This window comes from Neophocaena asiaeorientalis, unplaced genomic scaffold (genome assembly GCF_003031525.2).
Source record: "Neophocaena asiaeorientalis asiaeorientalis breed wild unplaced genomic scaffold, Neophocaena_asiaeorientalis_V1.1 scaffold601, whole genome shotgun sequence".
In the NCBI taxonomy this organism is placed as follows: domain Eukaryota; kingdom Metazoa; phylum Chordata; class Mammalia; order Artiodactyla; family Phocoenidae; genus Neophocaena; species Neophocaena asiaeorientalis.
Window position 1 is genome coordinate 1,760,649 of NW_020174793.1, and position 14,988 is coordinate 1,775,636.

Sequence of the window (14,988 nt, forward strand, 5' to 3'; positions counted from 1 at the left end):
TTTTTTTTTTTTTTTTTTTTTTAAAGAAAACTCAAAGGCAATTATAGCTAGTGAGCAAAAATATTCAGGGGGAAAAAAAATTCCAGAAGTTCCAAAAAGCAAAACTTGAATTTGCTGCGTGCCACAAATATTTACACGGTATTTACATTGTATTAGGTATTGTAAGTAATCTAGAGATGACTGAAAGTAATATGGGAGGATATGCATAAGTTATATAGGTTATATGCAAATACTACAGGATTTTATATTAAGGACTTGAGCATTTGTGGATTCTGAAAGCTGCAAATACCAAGGGACAAGTGAATTAACTCCTGGGAAAACAAAGTTATACAAATAACACAATCAAAATAATTGAAATAACTGAGTTGTGAGTAATATGTACAAAATCACTGATATAAACATTAAAAATTAAATTCATTTTGCCAAAATGAAGTTTTAACTCTATTGAGAGAAAGGGAAAGGAGCATGTTAGAGAGTATGAACTCAAGACATAGTGTGACAACACTATGAAGTGAAAGGATGGTACATAAAACTAAAAAACCAAAAAAAGAAAACAACAACAACAAGAAAAACTCAAGAAGTAGCAAGGTAATCATGGTCTTGAAAGAAACTGAGGAATGGCTAAAAGTTCAAAGTGGTCTTGAGACAGGAAAGAAGGGAGCAGGGCACAACCTTTAAAAGGATGACACAGCCATTAGGAAGAACAGGATAGGACAAAAACTGGTTAGAACCCATTAGGCCCAAGATGGCAGAAGACTGGACTTCCAGTAGACCTTGAGCCTCATTATACACTCACTGTAATACTTAGCATATGCTAAATGACACACCCACAGGTGCCATAACCGTAAAAGACCAAAAAATGGGTGGTGGCACAATTCCTGGAAATCTCCGCCCCCTCCCCAAAATAATTAGAATAATCCTCCCCCTCCTTAGCCTATGAAATTACCCAGCCCATAAAAACTAGCCACCCCGTATTTCGGGGCTGCTCTCGCTTTCTTAGACAGACCACATTCTGTCTATGGAATGTCTATCTCTCTAAATAAACTTGCTTTCACTTTACTATGGCTCACTCTTGAATGCTTTCCTGCGCAAAGCCAAGGACCCTCACTTGGCAGTGCATCCCAGGGACTCGCCCAAGACCTGGGACATGACCATCCTCTGATATCCCATTCTCCTGTAACGGTCTTTCTGAGGAATTAAGTGGCAGGGACTGGTAGAAAAGGAGATTGCTAGTTTTTGTAAAGCCTAAAAAATAATCTATAACTTTTTAAACAAATAATGAAAAACACTTTATTTTCCTATTAGCCTACACCCTAGGAGGGCACAGACCACATATTATTAATTTTCTCAAAGGGTAAATAAATATCTAGCACAGAGAAGCCTGTCAGCAGGTATTTTTGAAATAAATGAGATTATAACTTGATTTTAGACTGACATGGGTATACTAGAACCTTCCAGTTGATCAACTCAGAAAATGTTCACTGGCCTACGTAGCAGCACTCTAGTGGTCCCAGGGAGTATTTTACGATGATGACTTCAGAAGTCCAAAGGTTTCCCCAAGGTAACTGCTACTCCAATATTGTGGTGTTGCCTTAAATCAGATTTTGGTTACAAGGAAGGAAACTCAAAAGTTCTCATTTTGCTGCTGTACCTCTTTGTCCAAAAGTTAATGGCCATTTTCTGCTTTACTTGAATTCTGGTCTGTTTCCCTTATAAATACTATTTATAGACTCAGTATGACAATAGTAGATTATAATGAGGAAGTCTGGGGAGAAATTTTAACATTTGCAAAAGCAACTGCTTGTCTGGTTCCTCACAAGGAAAACGACTCTCCTTCCAGCAGTTTTCTGGGTCTGCCCCAATTTGACAGTAACTTTTGTTCCCTGTTTTTCTTTGGTTGATTTTTCAGGGAAATGACTTCAAAAAAACTAAGACTGTTCTCTCTAAATATTATAGTCCTAGTTCTATAAAAGCATACTATGTTTCTTGGTCCAAATGAAGCTTTCAGATTCATCATTTGTTCTATAAGAAACAGTCAGGAACACTAAATAATTTATTTCATGAATTAGGGACAGTGGCCTACTAACTTTTTAAACCCATATCTAATGTTTTTCCCTAAATATTTTTCTTTATAATGATGTCAAAGTATCACATTAATAGTTTACTAAGCACAACATAACAAGGAAAGAAAACAGAAATTAACAATCCTATAACGCAAGTATAAAATAATTCAAGGTATTATCACATAAATTGGGTTTTAGGAGAAAGGGCAGATGGATAGCCAGTCACTTCCCTGCCTGCCCCACCCTCAAAGTCTAACAGGTACCTCCAACACAAATCAGGCAGATCCAAGCTGCCTAGTTAGTGTTCCCCAGCAGTACTCTAGAGATTAGAAGCCAGCATTAGAATCTCTGGTGCATGAGACCCACAAATGCCTAAAGAGGCCATGAAAACTAGAGGGAGTCTATTCTCCACCAGGCCTTGGGCACAAAACATATACAAAATGACTCTCTCAGCACCCATCACAGGGCCTTATACAAAATGGCTAAGGATTTTGTGACTGCTTGAGCCACTTTTTCTAAGACTTTGCTTAAGCAAAATCTGAAAACATTTTTTATTACATGCAAATTTCTGATACCCGAATATTTTCTCTTATAATCAATTATTTGTGATGCTCCATATTTTATTTATTAATTTTCACATAAATAAAAACCACTGCATTATCTGATTTGGGGGGTCCAGGCTAACACTAAATATAACAGCTGGTCCTGCAATGATAGATCTTGACGATACCTAGGTGGTATGACAGGAGTTTGATTTAGTGAGAGTAATATTCCAAAAACAATACTTAATACACAGTGGGCTTTCAGTAGATGAATATAACAATACATTCCCACCATCTATTTGCTCTATAAGGAGAAACATACCAACTCTTATTCTAGACTTCATAAAATATTATGAAAAGGATAGGCCAGATACTTTGGAAAATTATGTTAGCTATCCACATTCTTGCCACCTGCATGAAACTTTCCTGGCTGTATTTGCCAGTAATAATCTTTCCCCTTCCTGACCATCTGGACCATGAGATTACTGGAGAGCAATCAAAATGTAGCTTTATATATAAATTTTAACTTTCCAAAAAAATTATTGAGGTCAAGAACACTGCTATAGGTTTCCTTTTTACCTCCACAATGTGATATTGGAAAAATACTTTTGGAACAAAAGAAATCTATTATTCAGATGCATTTATGACGGGTCCCAAGAGCATAAACATTCACAAAGACAACAGTTGAATTATTTACCAATAATTCAACTGTTTTTACCAATATCGTAAATTCTGAAACATTCCTGAACTGTATAAAATATCTATTCCCTAACAATTTTTTTCAGCAGGCTTAAATTCATCCTACTATTTCTAACTGTGGAAAATCTGTTTAGTGTCTGGAAGTAAGAATGAGCGAGAATAGAGAAAATTATTCCCTGTTCATTGTTGATATAATTCCACAACCTTAAGTACTAAGCATTATATACTATTAAATGTTTCAGCAATTGAACAGTTTGGGTTTACAGATTTCACAACTATAAGAACTGAAAAAGCATGTCTCTCTCGCATCTAACCAACATTTATATCATAGTCAGACAATGATGTGCTACATATTTCTCCTAGGAGTCTTTCCTCAAACCTAAACAGCATAAACACATACTCAAAAAAAACCAAAAAGTACAGATCACAAATCAGTGACATATACAATTATGTCCACAACACATTTTTTTCACTTTATTAGAGAGAGCAAATCACTTACGAAGTTCAGATAATGCTGATGAATAGAGGGGAACTGGGTTAGCAGTAGGATTTAGACTTGATTAAATCTCAAGGAAAACATGAAAACCTGTAAAAGTCTATAAAAGCCAGATTGCACCAATGCAATCATATTTTATAAGTCCAGATGTTGCCCCAACAGTCGCTTGACTTTTCTATTTGGGTGTGAGTAGGCTCTGGCAAGCTTTTTCTCTGGCACTGACTTTTCATGAAGAATAGGAGCAAGGCTGTAAAACATCAGTACTGAACTGAGGATCTGAGCCAGAGCAGGTGAATCCATCATATCCTTCTAGGCCACATGGAGAATTATTAGAATAGAATCAACCTACATAGCCAAGGGACACCCAGCATTACACTACAAAAGCATGCAGTGACCTAACAGGGTATCACATCAGCAGTTCAGGCCTGGAACTTCCACTGAGGGAGTTTTAATTCTCTGAACGCTAAAAAGATCAAAGGTAGCATACTGGCTGAAGTATCCAGTGGAAAGTTTTGGTTCAGGAACAATTTAACCCATAAACAAAGCAGGCAGCAAGGTCAGCTTGTGGCATGCCTGAATAATAAATACTATGTCTACAAAACAGAGTGATATAAAAATTGACACCAACTCTCCCACCAGATATTGCAAGTCTTTGGTAACAATTAATATCCCTGCTGACGGGCTGTCCACTCTGTCTGCAATATTGGCATTATTTGCAACCACAAACTCTAGTTATTAGTTTCCAAAAGCCACAACATCAGATAAGATTTTTCCACTCTATTTGTGGCTTCAAGCTCCATGGATGCCTAGTTGCAAAGCCAATAAATTGCTTCCTAAACCAACAGAAAAAAAAAAAAAAGTCACAGGCCCACTGTGGAATGCCGACAGGTCACTGTAATACACCCTAGTACTCAGAGGAACTGATCTTTCTTCTAGAGCTTCACAGCCCAACCTGGTGGAATCCAAGGTCTCACGAAAACACAGGCAAATTTAGTTCTCTTTGAGGTAACTAAACTGGGTTCTCCACAATTTCCTCCAGGTGGTCAGTCTTTTTTTTTTTTCATTGCCAAACAAATCAAAAAGCAAGATTAATCTTGAAAACAAGCCCCTGAAAACTGGCATTTAATTTTTTTTATATCCTACCAATGCATCATTGTGTAGCATTGTATTCAGGTGAATTGGGTTTCAGTAAATATGAGATGTATCAAGTTGGAAGAGCATATTAGATATTATTTTGGTAATCAAAGGTTAATATTATAGCATAGTTTTCTAATTAAGCATTAAAGAACAATAAGAAATGCACAATCTGCAAATGAAAACAGTCGTAAAATTAAACTTTTATCCAGTTGACCAGGTACTCTGCAGACTTAGGAACTACCTTGTTTCTGCTTCGTCACTTGTTCCATACTGCCATTAGCTATGCTATAATCTGTCTGTCCAGTACTTGGATGCCAGTGTAGACTCTGAACAGGACACAGGAACAGAATCCTCACTTTGGAATCCACTGGCTTAATATCAAGTGATCTCTTTCTGCTTTCTCTTGTTCCTGTTCATCCTCTAACCATATTAGCCAGATTCTTTGCAGGGGTTCTAACCAGTAATATGTCTCCTTTTAAATTCCCAACTCCTATTCCTAGTGCCTCCCTCCATACCTGGGTTCTGACATTCCATGGGTCCCTAAGCACTAACCTGTGCTAGACTTTAATCTGATCTATCAACGTGAGTCCCAACATTGACTGCCACTGTACATTTGGGCTGAGATTCAGAACTTGTGGCCAAAATGTCAATCTTTCATTCTTTTGGTCTAACTAGATACTCAGTCTGGTTTATCTTATCCTCACTGGCGTAATAACTGGACTCAAAAGAAGAAAGATACCATCTGTAAGCCAGGGGCTTCACCTATAAAAGAAAACTACCACTACTACTACTGTTACAGATTGATAACTACTAAAAGTGAGGAGAATTATGATTCCAAGACAAAAGTCACAGTGGATGCACAGAAATAATACTAGACTATATGTCTGATGATTTTCCTTCATATACTCTCTCTGAACAGGGATAGGACCTTTCAGTAATATCTGCTTTGAAACTGCCAAACTACCAGGTAGTTTGAGAATTCTAGTATTATCTCTCTATATAGACAGATAAGTAGATAGAGATATAGATGTATAGACTGGGCTTGTTATTTTATATAGATATAGATATAAAGCATATAACAATTCACATAAGGCCAAGTTTTGACAAATGAATACATGCAAATACAGAAAGGTGGCCTTTCAATTTTACACAATTCCAAAATTTGATTCCAGCTGGTTTCTCCCAAAACTTCATCCCACTACTCATTACTTCAAATGAATTTCATCTGAATTCTAGTTAAAATTTTTTTTTGTTTTTTACTATGAAATTTTATGTTGATGCAATAAGTACTGTTGTGCATAACATTGTCTACAAGCCACATATATTTAATTTTTTTCCAAGCACACATATTAATTAGAAAATGAAGAACTGTGCTTTTCTGATGTTGCCTTTTTTTAGTTTTTGTTTTGTTTTGTGGTGTTTGACCTGTTTCCCAAAGCCAAAACAACTCCCAATTCAGAAAACATTTTCCCAAGATGTAAACCACTCCCACTTCAGAGCACCTCTGCCAAGAGGTAGAGATGTTACATGAACTGTTTCATTTAATGCCCACCCAATGATATGAGGTACTGAAGTTAAGTGTTACCTTCATTCTTCAGATGAGAAAAAGGTCAATCAGCTGGGGTAGCTTGCCCCATGATCTCACAGCTAGTAAGTGGAGAAGCAGGTATTCAGTTTTGAATGTTTGATTCCAAAGTCTATTCTCTCCCAGCAAACCATTATTGTGAAAGGAGTGGGGTGGATAAAAGGTAGTGCCAGCCTACTACCCAGCTCCATTACAGAAAAGAAGAGGCTTATCATCTTTAAAGGCAAACAGAGCCAGAACTATCTGTGCTCAGAGGATAATCAGGCGCCAAGTATCCTGCTTTAAAGGGAACAATCAGTAATTTGCTGCTAACAAACAAGCATTTACACCAAATACACCCCCACCCCCATCCTTACTGCCATTAGGAACTGACCTCCTAACACTTCTTCACATTCCACAAAGGCTGAAGCACCCCATTCATACTCCTCCTCTGCACCCAATGCTCCTGCCACCACCCTACTGAAGCTTCAACATCCGCTTCCTTGTCCAATATGCAGCCTCTCTCTTCCACAACCTCTTAACCTCTAATGACCTTCCCTCTTCTGTAATTCACACACCCACAAGGACACGAAGAGTTCGAGCGATCTAACCCCTCTGCTTCTGCTTCTTGGCAATGCTTTTATTCAACTCTAGTTTACTCCTAATCTTATTTCCCACAGTGGCCATCTAAAAAGAATTTTCTCCTTTCTCAAGAACCCAGCCCCAAACTTCCCTCACTCACACCAGATGGCCTGGCCTCCTGCTTTTCTGATCAACATGGTCTCCATTCTTTTCAACTTGCCTGCCTCAGAGGAGGGGCCCTCTTCCTCTCAAAAGCTAACAACTCCCCGAGAAGCTTCTAATCTCACCCTTTTCCATATCCATCTCCATTTTTTCTCCCCCGCTCTTATTTCCACCAGCACTCTTCTCTCCTCACAAGCCATTTCTCCTCCTCGTCTACAAACTTACACCAGTGGACTCCCATCCTCATGAAGGAGGAAGACAAGAAGACCTGGGAGTGGGGAAGGAGGAGCTTTGGTACCCGCACCAGCATGGTGCACAGCTCTTTAATCCTCACAACACCCTACGAGGCACTCACAAGTAAAACACCCAAATCTTCTATCACCATTCTCCTACTTTTCAAATAATGAAACTGACATGTAGAGGTTAAATAATATGCAAGGCCATAGAGCTAATGACTGGCAGAGCTAACCTCTGAACTCAAATTAGCTCACCTGAAATTTATATACACTTTCCCTCTATTCTAGGCACAGTTCCACAACCCCACCTCACTATTCTAAATTTAACAAATCTGATTATATATCCCGGGAATTTCTACTAGGAATTTTGTCTGAATCTCAAAACTTAACATGTACCAAAACTTAACTCATAATTCTGCTCCACCCCCAGGTACCCTGGCCACATATAAACATATAAATGGGCCCCTAACACCATTCTCCTAGTAACTCCAGTGATGGATTATCCTCAGTCCTTCCTTCCACAGATTCAATTGCCAAATGCTGTTGATCTCTCTCCTCTACCCTTCTTCCATACCCATGTAAGGGTATCACTTCATCTTTGCTGTACTATTACAACAGCCTAGTTATTGGTTTCCCAGTTCCTATGGCTCCAGCTCACCCTATGTAGTAATGGTCAGAATAAAATTCCTAAAGGGCACCTTTGATTGTGTCATTATCCAACTCAAAAACTGAATGAGTAAATAAAGTCAGAAATCCATATTGCAAATGATTTGGGGCCTCCATGATGTGGCTCCAAAGTACCTTTCCAACTGTGATAGCTTGAGATGCTACTACTTCTGATCTCTTAGTACTTTGAAACTACTAACATTCCTATAGTATCCCTTTTCCACGTCTTTCCTTTAACTACTGGGTTGGCCAAAAGATTCTTTCATTTGGTTTTCCGTAAGATGGCTCTAGTAGCACTTAGTTGTCTTTAACTTCATTTGAAACAATTTTGTTAGATTGTATGTGACAGCTGTCATATCAGAGTGCATTCTAAAAAAGACTTACCAAAACTGGTGAATTTTTGTGTAGCCATTTTAATACTGAAGATGGAAGAAAAAAAGCAACATTTTCGGCATACTATGCTTTATTATTTCAAGAAAGGTGAAAACACAACTGAAATGCAGAAAAGATTTGTGCAGTGTATGGAGAAGGTGCTGTGACTGATCGAACGTGTCAAAAGTGGTTTGCGAAGTTTCATGCTGGAGAGTTCTCACTGGATGATGCTCCATGGTCAGGTAGACCAGTTGAAGTTGATAGCAATCAAATCAAGACATTAATTGAGAACAACCAACGGTATACCACGCAGGAGATAGCCAACATATTCAAAATACCCAAATCAAGCACTGAAAATCATTTGCACCAGCTTGGTTATGTTCATCGCTTTGATGTTTGGGTTGCACATAAATTAAGTGAGAAAAACCTTCTTAACTGTATTTCCGCATGTGATTCTCTACTGAAACATAATGAAAACGTTCCATTTTTAAAACAAATTGCGATGGGCGATGAAAAGTGGATACTGTACAATAATGTGGAACAGAAGAGATTGCGGGGCAAGCAAAATGAACCACCACAAACCACGCCAAAGGCCAGTATTCATCGAAAGAAGGTGATGTTGTGTATATGGTCGGGTTGGAAGGGAGTCCTCTATTATGAGCTTCTTCCGGAAAACCAAACGATTAATTCCAACAAGTACTGCTCCCAGTTAGACCAACTGAAAGCAGCACTCGACGAAAAGCATCCGGAATTAGTCAACAGAAAATACATAATCTTCCATCAGGATAACACAAAACTGTATGTTTCTTTGATGACCAGGCAAAAACTATTACAGCTTGGCTGGGAAGTTCTGATTCATCCGCTGTATTCACCAGACATTGAACCTTTGGATTTCCATTTATTTAGGTCTTTACAAAATTCTCTTAGTGGAAAAAATTTCAACCCCCTGGAAGACTGTAAAAGGCACCTGGAACAGTTCTTTGCTCAAAAAAGATAAAAAGTTTTGGGAAGATGGAATTATGAAGTTGCCTGAAAAATGGCAGAAGGTAGTGGAACAAAAGTGTGAATACATTGTTCAATAAAGTTCTTGGTGAAAATGAAAAATGTGTCTTTTATTTTTACTTAAAAACCAAAACATTTTTTGGCCAACCCAATACATTTCCTAAGCTGTATCTTACCTAGACATTGGGACTCAGCTCAAATAGCATCCTCTTTTTAAGCATCTTCTGATGTCCCTTCTCCAGTTTTTGTGCTCTCACAGCATTTCTGTTCTTACTACTCTACCTAAAGCACTCAGCACATTCTCCTGAGTAATATAGTGATGATATCATAAAGCTATTTTTGGACCCCCTTCTATTAATAAGGGTACAAGAAGATCTTATTCATGTTGCATGTACCAAATTACCCATAAGGTTCTTTGCACTCAGAAGATATTATCAGTAGAGAATTCCAGAGAATCCAAAGTCAACATGAACTAAATGACATCTTATATGGGATTTTAATTTGAAAAGTTGATTTTTTCCTTCATCCCTGAGTAATCTGCATAGCATCTACACTGGCCCATAAACACTATCTCTCATTCTAAGATAGAGAGATAGACAGATAGATAGATAGATAGATAGACAGACCAATTTGTTCTGCATAAACCAAAACCTTTTTTCAGGCTGTCAAGGAAAAATGGTACAACAAATGACCAGGTTTCCCCACAAACACATGGCCTCTATAGCCTCAGTGGCTCCACTGGCAAAATGCTAGGCATCAGGGATCTGGTGACCCACAAAGCACTCCTCTGGAACAGACCTTTTCCCAGTTTTAGTACCTTCCCCAGTTATGCCTCCCTCCCTCGGTATAAAGCACAAGTATATTGTTTAGAGTAACAATTTTTCCCAGGCTGCATCAGACAACACGAATCTCCATAAAATGAAAGGCTTCTAATGTCTCAATGCAGAGGATTGTACCTTAGTTCAGGTCTGGGGTTGAAGCCCAAGAATCAAAATTTTAAGGTTCCCCATACTTGATTCTGATGCTAGGCAGCTTGGCAACTGCTGACTTTGTGGCGGGGGTGGGGGGGAGGAATGCACGCTCTTTGTGTAAGGAGTTAAGAGTTAAAAATATATTTAAATAGAAAACAGTAGATACGCGTGACTGTGTGTGTGTGTGTAATTGTTTAAAATAAGATTTGTAAGAATGCTCCTTGCCTGAAGCACATCTGTACTTTCAATGGCAGAAGTAGTTACTCGTGGCCCTCTTGGTAATGGAAGAAACAGAACACTATGTGTGAGTCCTAAGAATCAAGCAGGACCTGAAAGCTCTTCTCTCTACAGCCCTCCGAATCATGACTCAGCAACTATCCTGAATTCTCTCAATGACCGAGAAATTACTCTGAATTAAGCTGTTTTTTCCCAGCCACATATTCCTCGATAACTATCCAAGGCAAGCTTTTCTTTCTTTTGTAGGCCTGTTATTCAACTATTTTCTTGCTTTCCTCCTCCCCCACCCCAAGACTGTCTCCATTGCTCATATGCTGTCCTTGCCTTTTGCCAGTGAGTTTTCATTAGTCTCTGGGTGCCCACGTCCTGCCTCCTAACTCACTTATTTCAGATACAGTCTCCAGGACTATTGCCTTTATGGTCCAAACCTTTTAATGTCAAAATTGAAACTGTACTTTTCTTATTTCATTGATATTTAGAAATGTTCTCTCTAGGTCCATTAAAAAAAATGCTGATGGACCTAGAGTCTGTCATACAGAGTGAAGTAAGTCAGAAAGAGAAAGACAAATACCGTATGCTAACACATATATATGGAATCTAAGAAAAAAAAAATGTCGTGAAGAACCTAGGGGTAAGACAGGAATAAAGACACAGACCTACTGGAGAACGGACTTGAGGATATAGGGAGGGGGAAGGGTAAGCTGTGACAAAGTGAGGGAGTGGCATGGGCGTATATACACTACCAAACGTAAAAGAGATAGCTAGTGGGAAGCAGCCACATAGCACAGGGAGATCAGCTGGGTGCTTTGTGACCACCTAGAAGGGTGGGATAGATGATGAAGGCAATCCTTGACTCAACTCTGAACTGGCAAAGAATTCCATGCTATAATTCATCACATATATTGAATCCAGAATAAACCTCCTAAAGGGCAACTTCAATCACAAGCCTCAAGTGTCTCCTGAGGACATGTAAATTAAATTTGAGACTATGTGGCAAGCCCTCTGCGATATTCTGTGACTCCCAATCCTTATACTACAGCTAAGAAGATACCTTTATGGGTTTCCCTGGTGGCGCAGTGGTTGAGAGTCCGCCTGCCGATGCAGGAGACATGGGTTCGTGCCCCGGTCTGGGAAGATCCCACATGCCGCGGAGCGGCTGGGCCCGTGAGCCATGGACACTGAGCCTGCCCGTCCGGAGCCTGTGCTCCGCAACAGGAGAGGCCACAACAGTGAGAGGCCCGTGTACCACCAAAAAAAATAATAATAAGATACCTTTACACCTTTTGCACCAAATGGTTTCAAATCCAGAAATAGGTCAATGTTTACATAGTCATATAAATTTGATTGATCACACAGGGAATGGAGGGTAAAATGAGGTTCATTTTATAAGTAGTTTACAGTAATACCACTATCTTGAAATTAGATATCTGTATATTAAAAATACTAAAGAAAAATTTTAACTAATCTCCCTTCTTTTTGTATCTCTATAGCACTTATGGTCTAATAATATATAATGAAGTTATGTATTTTATCGTCTAACTCCTCTGACTAATGGCAAACCCATAAGGGTGGGGATTTTTTTTTCTGTTTTGCACATGATGTGTCTTCAGCACCCAAACGGTGTCTAACAAATCTCAAGTGCTTTATTGAATGAATGAACAAGCAAACTCAAAGTTATGACCCAGGAGCCAGGTGATCAAGGTTCTAATACTTGTGTGACTTTAGAAAATAATTTCACCTGCATCTAAATCAAAATGACAGATTTACCTCCCATGTTCTCCAAGGTCTCTTTCTACTCTACGATACTAAACTTGCGATTCTAAGAAACCAGGCCAACATTTCTGTCAGAAGTAGCTCTTTCTGATAATTCAAAAAAAAAAAAAAACAGACAAAAAGAATAACAGCTTGTGCAACTTCCCATCTTCCCACCCCCATATGTACATAAAGAAGGTACATGAATTATCCTAGAACTAAAGAAATGCAGCTCCCCAATAGAAAGATAGAAACTACTCCACACCAAGAAGACAACTGTGACACGATACTATCTTCAAAAGCTGTTTTCAAAGTGGATGCAGAATTTACATGATATTCAGCATGGGTGGATCAACTCTATTAAGCAAAGCAGGAAATTAACCAACAAAGGTAGAAACTATGCACCTACCACACACATGGGCCATGGCTTACCTTTCTGATACCTAATATTTACCAATATGCAATAAAACATGTTTCTGTTCCTGAAGTCATCCCTTCACCCCCACTTGCAGCTCGAGGCAGCCTGGGCTCTGACCAACATTACCTCGGGGACTTCAGAGGTGACTCGCGCCGTTGTGGATGGAGGGGCCATCCAGCCCTTGGCTGAGCTCCTGTCTTCCACTCATATGACTGTGTGTGAACAGGCAGTGTGGGTCCTTGGTAATATAGCAGATGATGGACCAGAATTCAGAGACAACGTTATCTAGAGTGATGCCATTCCACATCTGCTGACCCTGGTTTCATCAAGTATACCAGTCACATTCCTGTACAACATCGCGTGGACCTTGTCCAACCTGTGCCGGAACAAGAACCTGTACCCTTCTGATCACACAGTGAAGCAGATGTTGCCCGCCCTCTTCCACCCGTTATGGCACCCAGAGGTTCTCTCGGACAGCTGCTGGGCCCTGTCCTACCTCACCGATGGCTGCGATGCACACATCAGCCAAGTGGTGGACACAGGGGTCCTGCCCAGGCTGGTCGACTCATGAGCAGCTCAGAACTCAGTGTCTTGACCCTCTCTCTGCATACTGTAGGGAACACTGTGTCACGGGGACGGACCACCAGACCCAGCTGGCCTTGGACACGGCCATCCTGGCTGTGTGGCTCCAGCTCCTCACACACCCCCACTCCTCCATCCAGAAGGAGACAGCCTGGGCCCTAAGTGATGTGGCCGCGGGACCCCGCCAGCACATCTAGCAGCTGATCGCTTGCAGTGCTCTGCCTCCCTTGGTGGCTGTTCCAGAAAACGGAGAATTTAAAGCCCAGTGAGAGGCTGTCTGGACAGTGGCTAACTTCACAACTGGGGGCACCGTGGACCAGTTGATCCAGCTTGTCCAGGCTGGAGTCTTGGAGCCTCTAATAAATTTTCTCCTCATCCCAGACACCAAAATTGTTATCATCCTCAACGTCCTCTTTTTATCCTCCAGGAAGAAGAAACTGGCACAACCTTACCAGCCCGGGACCAAGATGGTGAATTCTTAAAGCACTTAACAAACACATACCAAAGCTCCACAACTCCTAAACCAGGGACCAGACCCAAAGAGTCACTTCTTTAAGAACCCCTTCCCCTTGGTGTACCACAGGTATAAAGCTTTTAAAACTGAATGATAATAAAATTTTCCACACTTTCACCTCCATCTAACAACAACAACAAAAAATGCCATGTGTAAAGGTTATGGGCAGGTAGACAAGACCTAATAGGCCATGTTAGGGATGTGGAATTTCAACCTGAAGACAATGAGAAGCCATTTCAGGGCATTAATCAGAGAAATGACATCATCTTTGCATTTTAAAAAGATTACTCTGACTGCCTTTGGAAGAAGGCTGCCCCAGATGAGATTTTCTTACAAGATGGAACTTGGCCATTTCTCTGGGTTTGTGCCCAGGAGAAAACGGGGCATGGGTAGCTTGACTTTATAATGTAACCTATGGATACCTGGTTTGTTTATTTGTTTGTTTTAATGCACTTGCATTGACCCACAGAACCACAGTTGGAGTACATCTCTTTTATTTTAGGTATGAATAGAATGGTGTTGGTAAAATTGGAATCATATGGTTAGTTTATAATTTTAAGCCTGAAGCATGGCATATGCTTGATGACATTTTTGTCATAATTTTTTGCATAATAACAAAAAGCCCCAACTGAATTTTCTTCTTTAATACACTTTAGCTTATTGCTCTTATAGAAGAGCAAAAATCTATCCTATTCGTCTTCAATGAGTCAAGGCTGCCTCATGCACCTATGAAATGCACCATATTTTATACAGTAGATTCTCCATGAGTCAGGCGGCTCAACTTTTTCACCTCTCTACAGATGACCACGAATGACCACAAAACTGCTAGGAGTATTGATTTGGGGGATACCAATAAATTGTAGAGGAAGCAAATTTGCAAATACAGAATTTGTGGATAATGAGAATCAACTGTATATTCCTGCATCCCAAGTTATATTGGGTCAGAGCATTTATTTCATTGTCTAATCATTTTTTTTTTTTTTTTTTCGGTAC

General features: G+C 39.7%; 1 protein-coding gene and 1 pseudogene across 1 annotated transcript in view; one reads left to right on the plus strand and one right to left on the minus strand.

Annotated features, from left to right (window-relative positions):
• Positions 1-14,988, minus strand: part of ARHGAP42 (Rho GTPase activating protein 42) — a 282,967-nt gene that overhangs the window by 188,855 nt on the left and 79,124 nt on the right. The window lies entirely within an intron of this gene.
• On the plus strand, positions 12,952-14,037 carry LOC112409965 (importin subunit alpha-8-like; annotated as a pseudogene).